Below are 21,394 nucleotides of genomic sequence, written 5' to 3'. Positions count from 1 at the left end.
AGAATTATTTTGGTGGAATTTAGTTAAATAATACCAACCAATCATCAGTTCCTTTCTTAAGTCAATAAATCACTTTTCGCACATCATATATTACATACAAGATGCTCTCTTGGCCTGATTTAATATAGGAGATCTCTAAGCAATGAATGTCGTCTATATGAAATAAAAGGAAGCCACTTCAGCCTTGAAATACTCTTTATGTACTTCCTCTTATACTCTGATGACTACGTGATATTTTCCACGGAACCATGTCCCATAAATCCATGAATTTCAGGTTTGCGTCCCCAAAGCAACCGTAGAAGGCCAAGTACATCTTGCTAAAAGCATTCTATAGATAAAGACTTTCCTACTAGTAAGTGGTGTTAGACTATTTGCTACTAGGTATGTCGTTAGCTTGATTGCAAGGTGATTTGACAAGATCACTTTTCTTTCCTTCCTTTCTTTACTTATCCAAGTAAAGGCAGAGAAAAGATTTCAGTCTGCTGCTAAGTCTTCCTTTCCCAATAGAGCAGCAGGTACCACTGGCAGATTAGACTAGTCCCCATTTATGTGTTCATGTTTCACAGAAAAGTATCTTCTAAGAAGCTTAGTAAAGAAATATTGATATGTTCCACAATAATGATAGTGTCTCAAGAACGTTATCCAGAAATTCCAACTAAACCTACTAAGTAGATCTTGATTATCATGGAGTTATGATAGAACATGGCCTGATACGGAATATATCAGATTATGTAATAGTTTGTGTGGTTCCTTTATCATCAGAATGATTTGCTCACAATGGAATAGAAAACATATATGTCATATATTCTTTTTCTGAAGAGGTGGTTTATATTATTTGTTTACAGAGGGAAGCTGGTTAAATTTGGTGAATTTGCATGCAATAAAATCATTACAGAAAAATTACTTTACTAGAGAAATATAGTAAGGTTCTCTAGTTATTAAAACCTCCTTTTAGAAATAATTTAAGGTAGCCTAATATGGTAGGCTGAGATTTCAATTATCTGTTTGTGCCTGTAAAATGTTATCATTTTGCCACTCCCTCATTACTTAAAAAGGTTGTAAAACTTTCTAAAAGTTACTTCTTTGGCCATAAAAAGGTCAAGATCAGTTTGATAATCTATAATGCACACATAGGATATGAAGAAAGTTTCAACAACAATAAGGAAAATTAAGTAAATACATTTTAAAAATGTGCCTGTGCCAGTTATCAAGTGACTGACAACCTTTCGTCTCCAAGTCCACTTCAATGTCCCACTTGTGATAGTGGTGCTGGATAAAATGAACAGGGCTCCTCTGTCAGCTGTTAGCACTGGAGGAGCACCACAGTGGGAAGGTATCCCCTGTGCCTGTTGCATTGCTTCTACCATCTAAGAGATACCCGGTGGCACTCATCTTCCAGCTTGCCAGTCCTGGCCCACATTTTGGATTTCCTCTAACGATGCAAGTTTTCGCATCTTTGTTTGCCTGCCTGCCAGCCTCAACCTGCCTGTATCCTGGCAGAGTGTTTCCCACTTGTCAGACCTGTCCACAGTTTCTTCCCACGAGATGTGACCTGGTGACGTCCTGGTAGACTTTCCTGCTTACCTAGCCTATTGGCAGCTCAACCAGCCTCAGTCCACCTGTACTCCAGTGAAAGGCTTCCAGGCTTCCAATCCTGCCTTCTAGCTCAGACCAACATGTGTGCACCAGCTTAAGGCAACCCAGTGAGCTTCCTCCAACTACTGGGCTGCAAACAACCTTGCCAGTGAGGTCTGGAAGAGGCCACTCCAAATTTGTTCTATCCATGAGTATTCTCTCTCAGTCCTAGGGAATTCTTCAATGTTCTGTCCCATCTTTCATACTACCTAATCCCCTGTAAATAGTTAATAATTCTTTATATTAAAGCTTCCCAGTACAAATTACTGTGTAGCTTCTATCCCTGACTGCTGTAACTGGTACATTTCTTACAATGAGAAAATCTCTTCTATCTATGAGAATGAAGCAATGGCTAAGATTCTTATAAAGAGAACCTGAAGAGAAAAATAGTTCATCAGTCAACTACCTGCATGATGTGTGGTATATTAAATTCATTTTAGGGATCCTGAACCATTTAAGAGCAAAAATAAACTCATTGCTAGGATACATAATCACTTTTAGAGGATTTGTCTACAAAATCCTGCGTATTAATAATCGCTGTAAATATCAGAAGCAGACTTTGCTTCTTGGCGAAATTCACTTATGTAAAGCATGGCAACCCCCCAATGTCAGAGAGATTACTCTGTAAGTTGTATCTAATATTAATATCTCTATTTACATACTGGATCAGATTCCCCCTTGCGTACTTAAGTAATTTACTTCAGCAATTTTCTATTCTTATCTCTTGCATCATTATCCCCCTCTTTAGTAGGTCACTGCCATCAGAAAACCAACGCAAAATAATATACCACATCTTAAAAAACACGTAATTTAATTGTAAAACCTGTATTTTGACTTTACCTATTCCTTCACTCATCACTCCATTTCTTTGCTCTCATGGTCTATTTCCATGGTCTCAACTTCTACTTATCCCCACCTGTTTTCCTCTCTTGAATTTACACTTATTAGGCTTTCATCCCCCACATCCTCCTGCTCAAATCATCAACCATCTCCACATTGCCAAAGCTATGGACAATTCTCAGACCTCTTCTTGGCAATCCCCTCAGCATCCTTCACACAGTTAATTTCTCCCTCTTATTTGAGTGACTTTCTCTTTAGCCTATAGAATACAATACTCCATTCAATACAGTATATGATTTTCTTCCATTCCTATTGTGTATTCCTTTGCAGCCTACTATTGAAACTCTTTAACAACCCTTTAATATTGGCGTGCCCAAGGCTCATTCCTGGGTCTTCTTTTCTTTTCTACTTTTACTCACTTACAAGGTGAACACAGTCCTAGGTACCCCTAAATATTCACATATTTATGTCTTTAATCTTGAATTCACTTCTGAACTCCAGTCTTACGTTATTGTCCTATAAAACATGTCCACCTAAAGGTCTAAAAGCATCCATTTATGCACCTGGAGGAGTCAGCTCCCTATATCAATATAATGGGAACTAATAATAAGCTAAAATATGAAACATTTATAATCACTTGGATCATAAGCCTGCTTGGCACATACCTAGCATTTGAAACTACAACTGAACATTCACTTTTATGAAATATTTGAAAATTTGGCTATCATTTAATTGGACAATTATGAATTCCACAAAACTCTATTCTGGAGGATGCAATAATATTAGTCTTTCTGAATTCCAGTGTCGATTGATCAATGGCCCATGGAAAATGTTGGATATTAGTAAGAGCTGGTGACATTGGTGAGTACTGATGCTTGGAAACCAACAGAGAATAGAAAATAAACCTTCTGCTTACCCACATGTAGAAGCAGCCAATGGATCTCTAAATTTCTGAAAGAGAAGAGAAAGAGAGAGAACAATCAGAAGAGAGAATAAGGCTAAAATTCACTCGGCCATTGTGAGTTTTCCTATTCCTGTCCATCACCTCCATCCACCTCCTATTACACTATTAGGTAAGGTTCTCTGAGTTGTATTGCAACACATGGGTGAGTGGGGAGAAGCTAAGGAACACGTCTTGTCAAAAACACTGGAATGCTGAGTTGCAGCATCTCTTAAAAAGTTGAAAAAATTAATGCTGCAAAATATTTAAGTAACCACCATGAACAGAATTTTGCAAATGGCTTGCTAAGAGGAATTCTTGTAACATTCTCATTCCTACTTGTTCCAGTTACATATTTTTAAAAACCAAGGTTTTATCTAGCGTTTACTCATTCATTTGATCCTTCCTTCATTCACCATAAGTTTGTTGATCATCTACTATATGGAAAGCATTATGCTTACAGCTACGTGACAGACAGGCTTTTTTAAAAGAAAATTCTAAAAGGCGTATATCTTAAATCCATAGTAAGACTCTGACTCCCATCACTATAATCCTTCAGAAATATAAGTGATTTGGACAAGTGAAGAATAAGATATAGAAAAACTAGTTATATATATTCTACTTCTAATTTTTCCAATATAGTCAATGTACCAAAATAAAGATGTTTGAACGAATATGAAAGGATTCAATGTCCTCTTGATATTGAATGTAAGGACAGGATATTTCTTTGCTGTATTAGTGCTCTGCATGTGGATAATAAAATATGAGTTTTAACTCTACATTCCTCATGGGACAAGCATTCAATGTAAAGAAAGGGTTTAGCGCTGCTAGGGACTCAGGTTCTTGGGTGTCATGAATCCAACCTCCCCATTACGGCTCACATTCTCTCCACTTTAGCAAAGCAGGTAAATATAAATATAAATACCCGGGCCAATAATGTAAACTGTATGAGGTGATTTAGGCAGAGACTAACATAAATGGAACCAAAATCGCCCTTTCCCCCTCACACACACAACCACTCCTACCAAAAGTGTGAACAGCAAACCAAGGTAGTCAGTTAAATGCAGGTGAAAAACTAATGAGATGGAAAAACACAAAACATGCTTTTCTCCACTTCAAATCGCCAAGCCCTATTTACACTTCATATGGATTTTACAATATTGCCCCTATCTGGCTTTCCCTGACGGCTATTCTACTTCAACTACCCACTGATGCCTCCCTTCAAAGCTGCCTTCACTTGCTTAACAAACACTGGATAAAATTGCTGAACATTTGTGTCACACTAAACTGTCAAAAATCATCCTTAAATCTAAAGATTAGTTTCTGGAACCCACCCTTTCCAGGCTCCACCAGCACCTATGTGGCCCTGTCTTGCCTAAGTCTGTGTGCTAACAAAACCTACCTGAGATGTCATTAGTGCTGTCAACACAAATAATCCATAACCAATCTACAAATGAAAATTTGGGTGAGTTTATTCTAAGCCAAAATGTGAGGACCATAGCCTGGGGCCTTCCTTCTCCAAGGAAGGAAGGTCACTAAAGAAGTGGGGCGGTACAGAGTGGTTATATATGCTCAAGAGGATGTTTCACATATGACTGAAATGTCCCTTTTACAATAGTCAGGAGACTGCTCTGTTGACAAAGCGATTGATGGACACGGCAGGTAGTAGGTGACCACTCAAGCTGGGTGGTCACAGGTGAGCACAGCAATCAGTTCCTAGCCTAGAGAGAGAAGCTTATCCTTAAGAAAATGCCCATGTGGGAGAAGTTGCACCTTGGTATTAAGGCCCTTTGTTTTTGTCTTTGGGACATAGCAAATGCTTAAGCAGATACACAATGCATGCTCAACGGCCAGGTCTGGCCCTTTTGGAAAAACAAAGTCAGGCTGAATTAGATTTACACCAAATGGCTTCCTCAAATACTCCAGTATATCCTATTGCTTGTCATTTCTATTTGTCAGTGCCCACCCTCACTTTGTCCCCTGCACACCTTTCAGATTTGAATATTTGTTCTTCATTTCTCAAATCTAGTGAACTCAGCTGAGGTCCCAAGAGACTTGGGGCACTATATTCATTAAAGAGAAAAATCAAAAGACCTGAAGGACCGAGGTTTCAAGTTTTGTTTTTAACTAACTAGTATAGATGCAAAGAGATGCCCTATTGTTGCACTATTAGAAAAGACTACATCAAAAATAAGTCTGCTTAAATTATTTAGCTAGACCAGTACTTCTGAATTTGTTTTAAGTGCTGAAAGCATGCTTATCCACGATAACTGACTCAAATTGTTCTTTCTCATACATAAAACAATTTTAATGCATTTCTAGATTTCTTTGTTGTTGTTCTTTTTCCTCAGATTTTTTTCCCACCTAAGTACATGACAGGACATTTTGAGCCAATTACTGAAGTCTAATGGATTGATTGATTCTGTTCGGTCTTATTCTTTCTAGAAGCAAACAAAGAGAATCAATCAAACTTCTAATTCTGAATTCCCTATTTGCATGAAGAACTCAGGGGAGCATGATCCACTTTCAATAGTAGGAGAAATAAATCTATTTTCACAATAGTTGTACAATAAGTTATATTGTCCATATTTCCAGGGCACTTCAGGATGGTACACAAAAGTCCATCTCTGAATTCCAATGATCAGCTAAAACAATCAAAGTTCATGAATATCAATTGAGCCATCAGTATGATACCCTAAGTCACACCAGCATTTACATGGCTGGGATCTATGATAGTACAAAAAAAAAAAAAAAATCAGGAAAATCTCTCTGATGCATTGTTATTTGCAAAATAAATAAGTCAACAGAGCCTGGTGCTAATCTCACTCTCCTTCTCCCCGAATCCTCATTAATCTGTAATGCTATGGGCAAAGCATGGGTTTGTGACTGGAAAAGAGGGTCTGAAATTCTATGAATTCAGATGATTGAACTTATTTCTCAGACATCCAATTTCTGATACACAGCATTAAACACTACACAGAAATTTTGAAATATCAGTGGGTTGCTTGAGAAATCACATTGAGATTGATGAAGTATAACACATATAGATGTATATGTTTGTGTGTATATAGTTACTGATAAGAAGATTTTCAAAAAGAGACACTTCACACCTTGCTCAGTGTGGCTCTGCATGACATGTTACATCACTTGTGACCTACAAGGCTTTTAGTTCTCAGCAACTGATCATTCGTCAAATCTGTCCCTTCTTGACCTTCTGTACTTGAAGAGGCAGAATAAATAATAGTTAATGGTGTGAGATCTGGAGTCGAACACAGTAGCCTCATTTTACTTGCGGGGTTATAATCACAAATCACAGAGTTCTGTAAGAATTAAACTAACTAATACCCGCATAGTACACAGAAAGTGCCTAGCACACAACCAACACTCAATAAGTGTTAGCTCTTACTGCCTTTATCGTCAAAATCTTGGTTGAGTGTGCAGCATTTTTTACTATCATGGACTATTGTAACAGTTTCCTATCTGGAGTCATGACCACCAGCCTTGGCTTGCAAGACTTACACTCATGGCATTAACACAATCTTGAATTTGCTGTACATTTTGTGAGACTCGGGTTACTGTCTTCTACTGCATTGCATATAGTAAGTACTTTGGTGGTAGTCACACTTAGTCTCTTGTTCAGAGTTACAGTCTCCTTACATAAATGCACATTTTGAATATGAGCTTTTCTTTTTAGAAATAACTGTTGCTTTCCTCATTCCTCTCTACCTGAGCTCTTCAGACTTTAAAGAGAATCCGACACTTTAGCAGAACTAAGGCTATTTTAAGTTGACTTCCTATTACTAACCATAAATAGCATTATTACGAATGTAGTCAAGAAGGAAAGTCAAGCTAATACATCTAATAGAGTGAAACCCAGGTTTTCACTTTATTTTAATCTGACTTTGGCATTTAAGCTAATGTTTTCCATTTCATTTGTTCTCTCTAACTTATGTCAAGGTTAAAGGAAATTTCTACTGCACTTAGTTCTAGAAGTCAAACTTTGAGGACGTTAGTAAGTAGCTGTTCATTCTCTGTAGTTGAATAACTTTGGCATCAGTGAATATTAAATAGAATCTCACAAATACAAAGTGAGAATAGACCTCAGAAACCATCTAATTCAACTCCTTCATTTGACAGGGGAAGAAATCAAGTCCCAGAATAATGACCTCAAAAAGCTACTTAGAGATGTATCTGCTTTAAGGACACAGCTCTTGATTGCTCATCAGTGTCAGTTCTACTTTTCACTTCATTTTCCACTTCCACTCATAGAAGACATTTGTCAGGAACCTTCGCTCAGCCATTCATCCACAGAAGATCGCTAATGGCCACTGAATATAATGTAATACCAGGGCCTTTGGTGGAAACAGAATACTTGCTCTTTTCAATATAGTTGTCATTTTATTCATATTTTATGAGCATGATATCTGTTCATGAGTAATGTTATATATCAAACTTTTAAAATCTGTATTAAAAAGATATGTGAACACATAAATACATGTTTTCTTTTAAAATTGAGAAATAGACTAGATTCATAGAATCTTAAAATTAGAAATGATGTTACAGATGAGCTGTTCAAATTTCCTCTTTGCTACCGTAGACTCATTTATAAAATAAAGGTCACGTGATTTGTTACAGCTCTTAAGTAGGGACTAAAATGGTGGGTAGGAGCATAAAAAGTGCTGGAGAGAAACAACAGCAAAATGGAGAGGCAATACTAAATTGGCTCAAAGATACTCTCAATTCCCTGGCAGAACTCCACAGGAAAGTTTTCTTCAAATGCATATACACATAAAGCAATCTTAATTCCTATGCCTCCTGGTAGCCATGAGATATATTTCACATTTTCAATCTAATTACAGTCTTGCCAATGCCATTTAAAAAAAAATAGCCCTAAATAATAGAATAATATTAAGATTTTTCTGGTAGCATCTGAAATAAAATAATATTTTAGGGGCCGGCCCCATGGCCATGGCCGAGTGGTTAAGTTTGTGCACTCCGGTGCAGCAGCCCAGGGTTTCGCCAGTTTGGATCCTGGGTGTGGACATGGCACCGCTCATCCGGCCTCGTTGAGGGAGCGTCTCACATGCCACAGCTAGAAGGACCTGCAACTAAGATATACAGCTGTGTACCGGGGGGGGGGGGGGTTTGGGGAGATAAAGTAGAGAAAACAAAAAAGATTGACAAGAGTTGTTAGCTCAGGTGCCAATCTTTAAAAAAATAAAAATAAATAAAAATAAAATAAAATTTTAAAAAATAATAAAAACACCTATTCCTCTCATTTCTTTCCTTGCTATGCACTGTGTTACTCCCAGGAACCTACATAAATATTCATTCACTTCTTATTAGTTGATTTTATTTAGAATAATCAGTTCTGAGTGTATTGGAGTCACAATGAAAAACAATAGTGCATCTGTGTTTCCAAAAGTTATATATTTGCCAAACTTAATCTCTACAGAGATTTTGATTTTAAGTAAAGCTTTTGTGAAGTGTTACTCAAGTGAAAAATAAAAAGAAGATTCTAAATTGATTCCCTTTTAAAGATTGACTAAAGGCATCAGTGTGTACTTTTCCAGATGGTAAAATGCCAGACGTCACTCTGTCTTCTTCCTCACTATCTTCTCAATTTGGTTTGTATCCAAAATGCTTTGGATAAGCGGCAGTGAGTCCTCAAACAGCATAAATTCAGACCCACAAAGTTTCTCCGGGGTTTCCTAATGGAACTGCAGTTGGTTCCCAGTTGTCTGGTCCTGGGTTTTTTGAACACTTACTAAAATTGACTCTGGAATCAGATGTGTTCCTCCTCCCAGTGTATGGGCATCCTTGCCTTGAATATTGAAATACAGGGCTTTGCCGCCCGTTGTGAACTTCTTGATATTATCACATTTGCATTATAAACTGGATCTTTCTGTGGAGTTAGAATATCTGCTGAAAGAGAATAATTGGCAGCAGTGAAGTGAAAATATATCGTTTGCTTCCTTCTGGTGAAAATACATCAGTACTAGAATGTGATGGTTAGAGCAGAACTCCTATTTTATGCAAAGGAAACTGACCCATCACTGAGATTTCCTGCAATTACTCATGCCCCAACTTCAGTTTTCGAATACCGTGTCTTCAATATTTTCTTTATCATATACTTTAGAACACAACATTACTTTGAAGATGAAAACCTGGGGACCTGAGAGGAAAGTGAGAGAGGATGAGTGGCATGGGATAAAAAGTTCTAAGTGTGCTAGCTGTGTCTTACATCTTTCAAAGACCAGGACAACGAGGGCTTTGCCATTATTATTGACAAGATATCTTAAGAGGAGTTGCCTCCACAAATGCCAGGGACTGCTTGTTTGGAACAGGCATACTTCAGTTTCCACACCACCCCAGCGAGTCTAACATTAAGTTGTTCTCTAATTTGCTCTGGCTTTGACGATGTTCTACCTTTAAAACTAGGATTCAAAATGGTGGCTGATCTTCAAGGCATTCTGTTACTTTTGGAAACACTGCTCTAAATAAATTTATCCAAAAACACCTGTTTTCAAGAGAGATGTAAAATTTGGAATTATTTTCTCTCAAGCGGTATATAAAATTTTATGATTTCAATTAACATTCTCATATCTCAGGGTCAAAAATGCCACTGCCTCCCCACTACCCATTAAAATGTATGTATAATTCAGAATAGAATAGAAATAGGCTGAACACAAATATTGACAAACTATTAAAAGGCCATGTGAGGAATATTTTCTCTTTAAGTTATAGAAACTAAGCAGAAAAAATATAAATCTGCAGCTTTAACTCATGAAAGAGAAGCCATGCTTAGCAAAAACAAGACGAACACAAGACATCTCCTTCAATGGTACGTGCTCCCTACTGTTGACATTCAGATTCCTTACTAACCAGAAAGCTCAGCGATCACCATCCTATGTAGGTCTGCTGGTTCTTGAATTGTGTAAAACATCTTCGTGACTGTTTCTCCCACGTGTGTAAATGCACTGCAATGGTGGAAGTCTCAAAATACAACTGAAGATGATCGAGGCAAGAAAAAGACTTCACAACAACAGAAATTCTCAGAGCAATTAAGCAAAGCCTCAAAATGGGAACGTTGACAGCAAGGCCAGGAGGAGAAACTTGCCAAATAATGATGCACATCAAGGCATCTGCTAGTTGCAGATCTAAGGATTCCAAGCAACAGCACAGACTGTCATCAAGACCACGGACAACTCAACCTTATTATTCTAAAGAAAAAGCCTGTTCTGGCATGATTTCAAATCACTTAAGGGACAGTAATCAGGGGAAAAAACTGAATAAATCATACACCCTAATATTTGACTTAAAATAAAAGAGAAGTGTCTCTAAAATATGAAGTCAAAAGCCAAAATGCTATCCACAAATGACACAAAATCAGATGGTTTCAAATTTCCCTGTAACAATAATTAACGAAAACAAGGAACAGGTCTTGCAGAAGTGCATGTTTGATGTGATGGAGGCCAAATGAAAGGAGGTTCTAATTCACTGTGTGTGTGTAAGGGTTGGTCTTGTTTTCAGGTGATGCAGATAACCTGTTTGATAGGCTAGCACGCAGAAAACCTACTCACATGTTATTCATGTAAAGATAGTCTTTAAAGAGACTCTTCAGTTCATCTAAAAGAAAACTAGGATATCAAAATGTTAGTTGTTTATAAAATGGTGGGCAGTAATATTGAAATCAAGAAAGAAAAAGAAACCTGAAAGATTTTTTTTTAAATGTCACTTGAATATTAGCTTTTGTTTCCTAAAAACGTGACAAACAAGCATGGGCAGCTGGCTGCCTCCTTCTCCTCTCAGTGTGGCCACAGAGCTTATCGTGAGGGCCATGGCTCCACCAGAAAACAGGAAGTGTGACAAAGCCCTGCTCGGGAGAGGCCTTTGGTTTTGAGGACATGGAATCACAGAGTAGTTGCCAAGGATAGTTTAAAGTTTTTAAAGTATTCTCTAGGTAATTGATAAATCAACCAGATTTTTTAAATCATATAAAAATTTGAAAGATAAAATGAAAATGGCATATTTTACACACATATGCACAATATATGTATGTATTTACGCATGTATATATACATATATATTCACAGAATTCTAAATCTAATAAATAGTGAATAATTTTATTTTTGGGTGTACATAGAAATTGACAAATATAGTAATGTACAGGGCAGCAAAGAAAGTCCCTAATTCTAAAGAATCATCCCACAGAATATGTTCTCTCACTACTGAAATCAGTAATAAAGCAGAGCTTTCAAAAGCATATGGCTAGGAAGCAATTGTATGCTACTTTCTAACACTTGAATTAACGAAAAAATCATAAAAGCACTCATGAAACACTTAAAACTGGGATACAGTAAAAGTGCACAGAAAATGTGGTATGAAAACAGCATTTAAAAGGAAATTTATAACTAAATACATTTGTCAGAAAAATTGAATGGAAAACATGCAAACCATAAACACAAAAATTAGATTAAGAACTATATAATCAACCCAAAGAAGGAAGCAAAGATATAATAAAGATGGAAGAAAAAAGCAATGAACTAGAGGACATCCTTATGATCAAAGTGATAGCACCACAGACAGGGTTAAAAAAAGAGAAGATTTACAAAAGTGGGTTAATGAGAGAAAACATCTGGAAAGACTATTCTAGAAAAATCAGGGAACACAGAAATAAATAAAATATAAAATGGTAAAATTTAAGAAATACAAAAAGTGGACAAGTCCAAAATAATAGAATATACATCAATATATTTTGATATGTATTAATAGACACATATCTAAAAAGCAATGAAAATGCTGAAGATCTTCCTTTACACAGACACACTCAAACACAATGTCTTAAGCATTACTGCTTTCAAATTTATGAAGAAAAATTAACCCCTGTAAAATATAATTTATTACAAAAAATTTAACCGTTGTGTACTTCACCCTATTTCTTTTTATCTCGGGTAGTATCACATTAATTTTTAAAATAAGACAGATGGAAAATCATAGCTCAACTTCACTCTGAACTTTAATTAAAATTGCTAATACTGTCTTGGAATATTTTCATCTGACAATGGGTGGAAAATTGTCATCCATTTGAATGTATGCATGATGAAATAAATGGTTAAGTATACTCAAGAAACGCAAGAGTAGTTTAATATCAGGAAATCTGTCAATTAAACTGAAAATATCAATGAATTAATAAATTACATGATTATCTCAACAGACACAGAGAAAGCATCTGAAAAAATTCAACATTTTTATGATTAAACTCTCAAAGATAGGAAGTTTACTTAACTTTATAAAGTTTATATAGCAAATCGCAACAAAACAACCACATAGTTTGCCATCCTCTGAACTAAAATGTTTTTTATGTCTACCTTCACCTAGTAAAATATATTTATATTTATCATTTAAACTTCAGCCCCAAATAACGCTCAGAAAACCCTTCCCCTCATAACCACTCCTAAGTTCAACTCCAGCCATTAATGTATATTAATCTTGGTTTTAAAAAGATTTCATGATGTTTTGACCTCTTCAGAGGCCTCGATGGCTGGAGACAGGCTGATCTTCCCAGGGCAAGCTCATTCCTGGGGATAATGAAGAACTCCTGAGAACAGGAAAACAGCTTTCATATGCCAAACAGCCAAGCCTGAGTCCAGACGCTCAACCTCCTGTTACGGGTAACTCTCAAACACCAGGCCACTATTTTCTCTGCCCTAAATGAACCCAGGGCCAGGCAACAGACACCTAGAGACCACCCTGCAGTCCAAAGTCCGCTGACATTACTCACACTAGTCAGTCCCGGGCTCTTCCACCTACCTGTCCAGCCAGCCCCAGGAAAACACAACGAAAGTTCTGGGCAGAGGGGCCGGTCCCATGGCGCTGGGGTTAAGTCCGCACGTTCCCCTTCCGCGGGCGGGGATTCACTGCCCGCGGATCCCAGGTGCAGATGCCCGGGTTAGCAAGCTGTGCTGTGGCAAGCCTCCCACGTATAAAATGGAGGAAAATGGGCGAGGAGGTTAGCACAGAGTCAGTCTTCCTCAGCAAAAAGAGGAAGATTGGCAGCAGATGTTAGCGCAGGCATGGTCTTCCTCACAAAAAAAAAAGTTCCGGGCCGTGCTTTCCCACTGTTTCTCCTGCCCCTGGCTGAGCATGGCGCTTTGTCACGTGGCTCTGAGTGGCCCCCGACTTGCAAGAAATGTAAATCATCAATTCTTTTTCGAAGGCTTTAGTTTTTCCATGTTGACTTTCAGTCACCTCTTTAAATTAAAATCCTGTGGGTATATTTTAATACATAATGGTCCCAAGAACCCTGTATTTCTTCTCTCTTTTTTTTTTGAAGATTGGCACCTGAGCTAATTGTTGCCCATCTTCTTTTCTTTTTTTTCCCCCTGCATTTTTTTTTCTTCTCCCCAAATCACCCCAGTACATAGTAGTATGTTTTAGTTGTGGGTCCTTCTGGTTGTGGCATGTGGGATGCCACCTCAACATGGCCTAATGAGCAGTGCCATGTCCACCCCCCAGATCCGAACCCTGGGCCTCTGAGTGGAGCACACAAACTTAACCACTGGGCCACGGAGTGGCCCCTATTTATTCTCGACACATTTTACTTTTACATTTTTGTGTTACAATTTGCTTCGTAGCCATACACCCTACTAGAATGTCAGTGTCATCTTTTTTTCCTCCTCACTTTATTAAGCACCTAGTGTAGTCCCTTCCATGTGCAAGATGGACACCATTTTTTTAAAATAAATGCATGAACAAATTTATCTAAAATAAAAATAGGGACACTTCATAACATAGCTCCTAAAGTACAGGAAATATTTCACTGAGAAACAAGCATTTATCCTTAGCTGCTTTCATAATTAAATAAAAATTAGTGCAAAGTACTTTACTAAGGAGTTCATATAAGAATATAAATTTTAAAAAGCTGAGGAAAGCTAAAAAAGTGAGATATCTTTAGAATAATTTCAAAATTAAAGACTACAATTGAAAAATTATCACAATAATTTATTCTTTGTAAAATTGAAAATCAGTAAAGTAGTCATAACTCTGGCATAATATCACTATATCCTAAATTCTAAGAAACATATTTTCTCACTAAAGAGTTCTTTTTCAAAAATCTGGGGTGTCATGCAATTGATATGTATATTTAATTGATAATGTTTTATTTTCCCTCCCCCCTTATTCAAATGATAGTATTCCTTAAAATTAATGGTTTTTAATAAGAACACTAACATAATTAAGAGAATATGCAAAAAATTAAATATGAAAGAAACAAAAGCAATTATGGAGTTTTGGTTAGTGGAAACAGATGCTCATAGAAAGACCATCTTTAGTCAAAAGCAGATCTAGACACACCAACAGGTGCTACATTCTCAGGGAAGTGCTCCTTCATTATGTCACTAAGCTATTCTTTGCATACCTTCTCTCTGCATCTATTTTCTATTCACTCTACTAATGAAAGTTTAAATTTAAGAGTTTTTTTGAAAATGAATTTGGCATGAGGTAACAGCATTAAAAATAGTCTTAAAAGAGAAAAGTACAGCTTCAATTTTACGTATTGTTAAAGACAAACTGTTCTGTTCAATGTGTATTTCAGAATTCCTCATAATAATCAGCTCTCAGTAAGAGAAAGGTCCAGAATGTCCATCCTAGTGGTATTAATATATTTCCAATATCTATTCTAATCTACTTACAAATTTCAGAAGGGAAAAATTACTGGATGTGTGTATGATACAGGGAGATAAGAGAATAGAATTTAACTCAAAAATAATGACTTTTCACTAAGTTCTCAATGAAGGAAATGAATTTTTTCACATAATCATCTAAAAACCAATCTTTACTTGCAAATCTACTCCTGGAACTTAATTTGCATGGCACCGTGGCGGTTCCATGACATTGATTGACAGACATTGGTTTAGAGCAGGTAGATCAGGACCATGAGTCCTCACTCATCAAGTGGCTCAATACAATGAAAATATTTCCCATTCTTAGAGATGTTGGAATAATCAATTGCCTCACAACCATTGCTGCCTATCCTGTGTCCCTGTGGTTGAATTCTGACATAACGCGGTAAGTTCAGTGGAAATGAATAGCTGCGGTTTAATTCAGTAACATCATTTTATACATAGATGTCATGACTGAAGAGCATGCGGTAGGCAGACAGGAAGAAAGAAAGACAAAACAAAAATATTTTTACTAATCTTTGGGATCTAATGCAAGACATATATAGATGAAGTTCACCTGGATGTACACACACACACACACACACACACACACACACACACGCACACGCACACGCAGACTACCTGGATGAAATGGTAAAGGAAATAGTGAAATTGAGAGAGAAGGGGAGAGATTTCTCTCAGCACCTCCGCTATAGAAGTACTAAATAGATTAAAGACTGTGACCTTTACCTGGGGAGAAGATACACAAATTCCATGAAGGAGAGTTCACATCTCTCCAGTCAATGTTCTGAACTAGGCTGGTGCACAGGACGTCTGGCCGGAGCTCCTTATGAATAATTCATATCTCATCTATCTTTTGAAGAGGTGTTAAATTGCCCTTTTGGCATGTCTGTGGTTTCTGAGGAATGTGTTCACACCTCATTATCACTCAGTGATGGACTCCTGAGAGGGTATGTAATTGTCTTCCAACCAAGGTCTTTGTCAGTCCAGTAATGCATGATTTCAGGACAGTCTGAGTTCTCTTGTGACCACAGAGGTAAAAAAGCTCTGGAGGAAAAGAGGACAGTGATATTTTTTTCCCCTTAACTTTTAGAGCAATTTTACTATTCTCTAATATTTCCTTCAATTAGAATCCACTTACTCTACTTACCAGTTTCTTCAAAACTAATCTCAAAAGACGAGATATTAGAAAAATTATGGTTTTTTTCATAAATGTGGTCAAAAAGTGCTACAAGACCTATTTTTCCAAATACACACACCTTCTCCCTACCTTTCACCCATGAAACAGTCACTAGGAGTCATTGACTACTTTAGCCAACTTCACTTATTAGTTATTTTAGTAAAATTCCAAAAACTTACGTGGAAATTCTCTCTCCTTTTACAGGCTAGAAATTGATTTCAAGATAACATAGTTGGTAAATGGTGGATTGAGGTCTCTCTTCAAATTGTGCTCTAAACAAGTATGAGAAACTGCTTCCAAGGATCTTAAAGTTCTCAAATCAGGGTGCTTCCTTTCAGTTCAAATGCCACATTCTCTTGAAAAATTACCACAGTAGTATTTTCAGATCATTAAAAACCCTTGTCTAGAAGCAGAGTTCAGGAGAGGAGTAAAGAGGAATTCATGGAAGCATGTGCAGCTGGGAATATGAGTTTCTAAAGATAGAGCTGCACACTGTGTAATGTCTTGACTTGTGTGTGTGTGAATGAGGGAGTGGGAGCAGAGAGGATAAGGGTACTCCTTAGCAAGGTGCCGCAGTACTCCAAATTAGAAATAATAATAATCTCGTTAAATCATATTGAGGTAGAAAAGGAGAAAAGGGATGGCATTGAGAATTACTTAGACATTTTAAGTCAATAGATTCTTGTGATATAACGGATATGGAAGATTTAGAAAAAAATGTGTCACATCTAGAAAATGTGACTCAATGATGGAGTTTTCATGTACTAGGAAAAAATACTAGAGGAGAACCAGATTTAGTCGGGAAGATTGTAAGTTTGTTTTGAGATGCAAAGAATTTGAGTTAGATGCTTGGCTCTAGAGCTCAGGAAAATTGTAGATGATAGAAATGTGAGAGTCATCTAAATATAGGTGGAAATTAAGCTATTAACAACAACACAAGGAACTCACATCATGTGGGGTCCTCAGAAACAGGAACAGTGTGAGAGCCCTGGCAACCTAGGGAAAAGCCAACGTGTAGAAAAGTGTGACTGGTTCTTTTTAGCATTCATTTGTATATTGAACAAAGAAAAAGATTGAGAATCTCCTATACACAAAGCATTTGTCTCGGTACTAGGTACATGAAGTTGTAGAAATCCATCCCCTTCCTTAAAGAGTTTTATAATCTTGTAGAGAAAGTCATTCATGTATTTCAGTCACACTTTTTTCATTCGTGATGCAAAACATCAGTGGCTACTATACACCAGAAATTGTTATAGGGATTAAAGGATGAGTTATGTTAAAGAAAATGACACAATCCTGGATGTCTAGGAATAAAAGCCTAGTGGTATTGTAGATTCAAAACAATGATAACCATTGCAAAGCACATGCCAGGGTCACATCAAGGTTATGTACTGGGAGCTGCTGAGAAACACTGGAATGAAAGATGAACCCTGGTTGAAGTAATAATGGTGTTTTTCATAGGGGAAGCACTATTCAAACCCCATCTCCAGACAGAGAAAAGGAGAAGAACTGCATGCAAAGGGAAAAGAATGTGCAAATACATGTAGACATGAAGGAGCAGCATAATCTGAAATCAATTGGTTCCATGTAAGTGGAGCCACAGGGGCATCTTTGGAGAAGAGTGGACAGTATGTATTGGGTGTGGAATAGAGTGGGGGGTTGTGTGAGAGATAATGAGAGAGTGCAAGAGAGAAGCGGGTAAAATTGTAAAGACCCATACAGATCAGCACTATGATACTGATAGTCAATGCAAAACACAAAGTAGGAAATAGCGTTAAAAAAGAATCACATCGTTTAACTATTTTACTTAACTTAAAACATATAATGCTCACCCACTTGTCAATCTTTAGTTGTAGGGCCAATAACAAGAAATTTTCTTTCAACTTAGTTTCATTGATTAGAGTTTGTGTGTGTGTGTGTGTATGTGTGCAAAAACATACCAGTGTGCTTATCAAATATGATTTCAAGTTTTAACTTAATATTCAAGAAAACAGCTTTCTTTGGCGCTGATGCTTTACCAGTTTATTCAATGCTTCTTTAAATTACAAAATATTAACTAACAGGGAAAAGTGAAATAAACAAGTTCGGGAACAACTGATTCTTAGAATGCATGTGACTCATTTGATGGACAAGAGATGGTATGCTATCAACAAGCATTTGAGTGCTGTGGGCATAAGTCAAAAGGTTTATGGAGGAAATAGTGGCAATTGGTTAATCTAGTGAGTTTCTTAATTGGATACTGATTAATAAAGCTTCTACTCTGAAGAGATGGGTCTTCCTTCTGGAGGCTGATAATTTATAGGGAATTTGTAACAAGATGACTTCTAGCTTTATATTTACGTTTTATAAACACAATTATGGTAGCAGTGTGAAAACTTAAATTTCCTTAAGGGGTCATCAGAAAAGGCTAAAAAAGAGTCTCCATCGTAGATAATTATGGAAGACAGCAGATTTTGCTGCAAATGTAACTATAGACTCTGATGCTTTCAGTTTCTACTCAGTCATTCCTTCTACATCTGCTATTTTTGCATTTGCTTATTTGTTTCTTTCGTCTTTTAATCTTAGTGAGATTTCCATTTGTAAGTCCCTCCAGTTTTCTCTGCACATCAGCTCCTTCATTGCTGAGCTTCCTTTCTTATTCACACTGGAGTCTATGGACTGTTCCATCAGCTAATCTCTGGTGCATATCCTAATCTCCATTTCCCCGTGGTCTTTCTGCACCCTCACATGGAAAAAGAAAAATCCTGAAAAAATACAATAGTGTGGCTTCTCCATGTCGATAGCCAGGCTTTGATTTTGCTAGAAAAACTTGTAGAATTTATGGACAATAAATTCAATTTTTTTCCCCCTAGGACAGCTATTTCAAACCTACATCTCTCTTCATCCACCTTCAACCTCATGGACCTTTCCTCTTGTATTCAGCAGACAATTTTGTTCCCGTCCAAATACCCACACAAAAGCAGTCACCAGACAGACACTCCCTGGATATTTTCCACATTGAAGAATCCCTTTATTGGATTACAATGAAAGTAGTGTCTCTCTTCCTGCCTAAAGCTAATTATCACAACTGAGACCTGTGTCTTACCCTCTTCTGCCCCCTTAGAGGCTTCACCCGACTGATCATCCCGTCTCTACTAAATTTTCAACATCTCCCATTGTTGCTCATTTATGTCACAATCAATATGTTCAAATTTCTCTTAAGTTTAAAAAGACCCCCCTTTGTCTCTACATAATCCTACTGAAACAGCTCTAAATAGATGCTCAAATAGATCTGAGCCTAACTCATAGCCACACTTTGTCTTTCTACAGTTGCTCTCTAATGCATCGACCATTCACTCTTCAGCCAGCTTTAATGGGACCCCGCCTACAAGGCCCAGTGAAATTGATACACTTAAAGTATAACAACTTCCTTGTTGCCAAAGCAAATGGATACTTTTACCTCCTCATCTTAATTGACTTCTTGTCAATACTAACCTCCTTGCGGGAAATTCCTCTCCTTTTGGCATCTCTGAGAATACTTGTTTTTCTTTCCTCTTCTCTATCTATTACTTTTCTGTCTCATTTATGGACTCTTTTTTCTTTTATTTGCACTCAAAAATATCGCCTAGTCTATCTCTATGCTCATCTCAATGGGTATAATTTGACGTCCCTTTTTGCTTTTATGGCTTCAATAACCATCTGTTTGCAGAAAGCGCCCAAATGTATTTCCCCAACTCAAATTTCATTACTGAAGCTCACACTGAGATAGAGCAACCCATCCTGCCCATGTGCTACATAGATCATTCACAGAATGTAAACTCTTGAATGAAAGTCGCCAATCAAGGCTGCATCAGTTTCCTTGGTCGCAGGAGCTTATATATGTTTTTTAAATGAGGCAAATAGAAATAACACATGGATATGTTTGGACACTTTTGGATGTGTAACACAAAAATAATAAATAGCTTTATGCCTTCTGTAGTTGTCCAGCACGTAGCTAGATTTATGACAATTATGCTTTGGTCTAGTCCAATAAGAAAATAAAAAGATTAAATGACTAGAACTTTTTCCTGGGTCAGGTGAAGTCATGGGTTTATTTAGACAGTTTTACTTATTATATAGCCAGGATCAGCTCACAGACACAGCACATATGAAATTCAGTCTAGGAATCATGATCTCAACACAGAGAGAGTAGAAATGTCCTGGAATCTGAAAGCTTAAATGGCACACTGTTATTCTACTTCATATTTTAAACTCCTTTCCAATAAGAAGTTATTACTTCAAACACTGGCTTTCTGCATAAACCATTTATTGAATAGGCACTTACCTATTTTTCAGGTAAAGAACCAAACAAACATTTTGAGAAGTGCCTTGCCCGTGCGTGGCCAAAAGTCAACAGTAGAGAGAAATTAAAGCTATGACATCCCCGTTCTAAGACACGAACTTGAACCTCTGAAATATGTTTACTCCTTAAAGGATAAGCCTATGGCATGAAAAGCAAAATTTGGGGTGATGTTGTCACCTAAAGAAAATAGAGCAAAGAAAGCAGTTCAGGTCAACACAGAGCTTTGAAAACTAAACACAGAAATATGGCTAGAAAGAGATCTTACTTTTTTAAAAGTTACTGTACTCTGCCTGACAATTTTCTCAATTAAAAATATGGATGATACTTGTCACGTAAGTTGGACAAAATAATATGAAAACAGATTTTAAAACAATTTTAATAATATGAAAACAAATTTAAGGAAATAAAATAATAACTGGTAAAGTGATGTGTGTGTGCATATGTGTACACAGAATGCTGATAAGGTATGAGGCAATAGGACTATTCATACATAGATAATTGGACATTCTGTATCAATAGTCTTATAAAAATTAATGCCTTTTATTCAGTAAGTCTACCCATCAGACTATCTTAAATAATGTTTTGTCAATGAAGATTCTATTGTTAAACGTATAAAATTAAAGCATTTGAAACAAATGTTCAATTATAATAGATTATATTATAGAGTATCTCATATAGTAACATATAGCCTTAAAAACTATAAATATTGGTATATTAAATTTATAAATTATGCACAAATATGTAATAAAGCACATGATAACACACAAACCTTTTGGGACATAAATTTGCCTATG

At 36.8% G+C, this 21,394-nt stretch overlaps 1 long non-coding RNA gene across 1 annotated transcript in view; it reads right to left on the bottom strand.

The window, feature by feature from the left end:
• LOC138921034 (uncharacterized) overlaps positions 1 to 13,441 on the bottom strand; it is a 264,373-nt gene extending 250,932 nt beyond the window's left edge. The window contains exons 1-2 of the long non-coding RNA XR_011433197.1: positions 13,229 to 13,441; positions 3,392 to 3,426 (exon numbers count right to left, since the gene is read on the bottom strand). This is a non-coding gene — a long non-coding RNA (uncharacterized lncRNA). The remainder of the gene's footprint in view (positions 1 to 3,391; positions 3,427 to 13,228) is intronic.
• Positions 13,442 to 21,394: the final 7,953 nt, after the last annotated feature.

Source organism: Equus caballus, chromosome 27 (genome assembly GCF_041296265.1).
Source record: "Equus caballus isolate H_3958 breed thoroughbred chromosome 27, TB-T2T, whole genome shotgun sequence".
NCBI lineage: Eukaryota > Metazoa > Chordata > Mammalia > Perissodactyla > Equidae > Equus > Equus caballus.
Note: the sequence above shows the minus strand (reverse complement) of the source record. Positions and strands in the feature narration are given on the sequence as shown.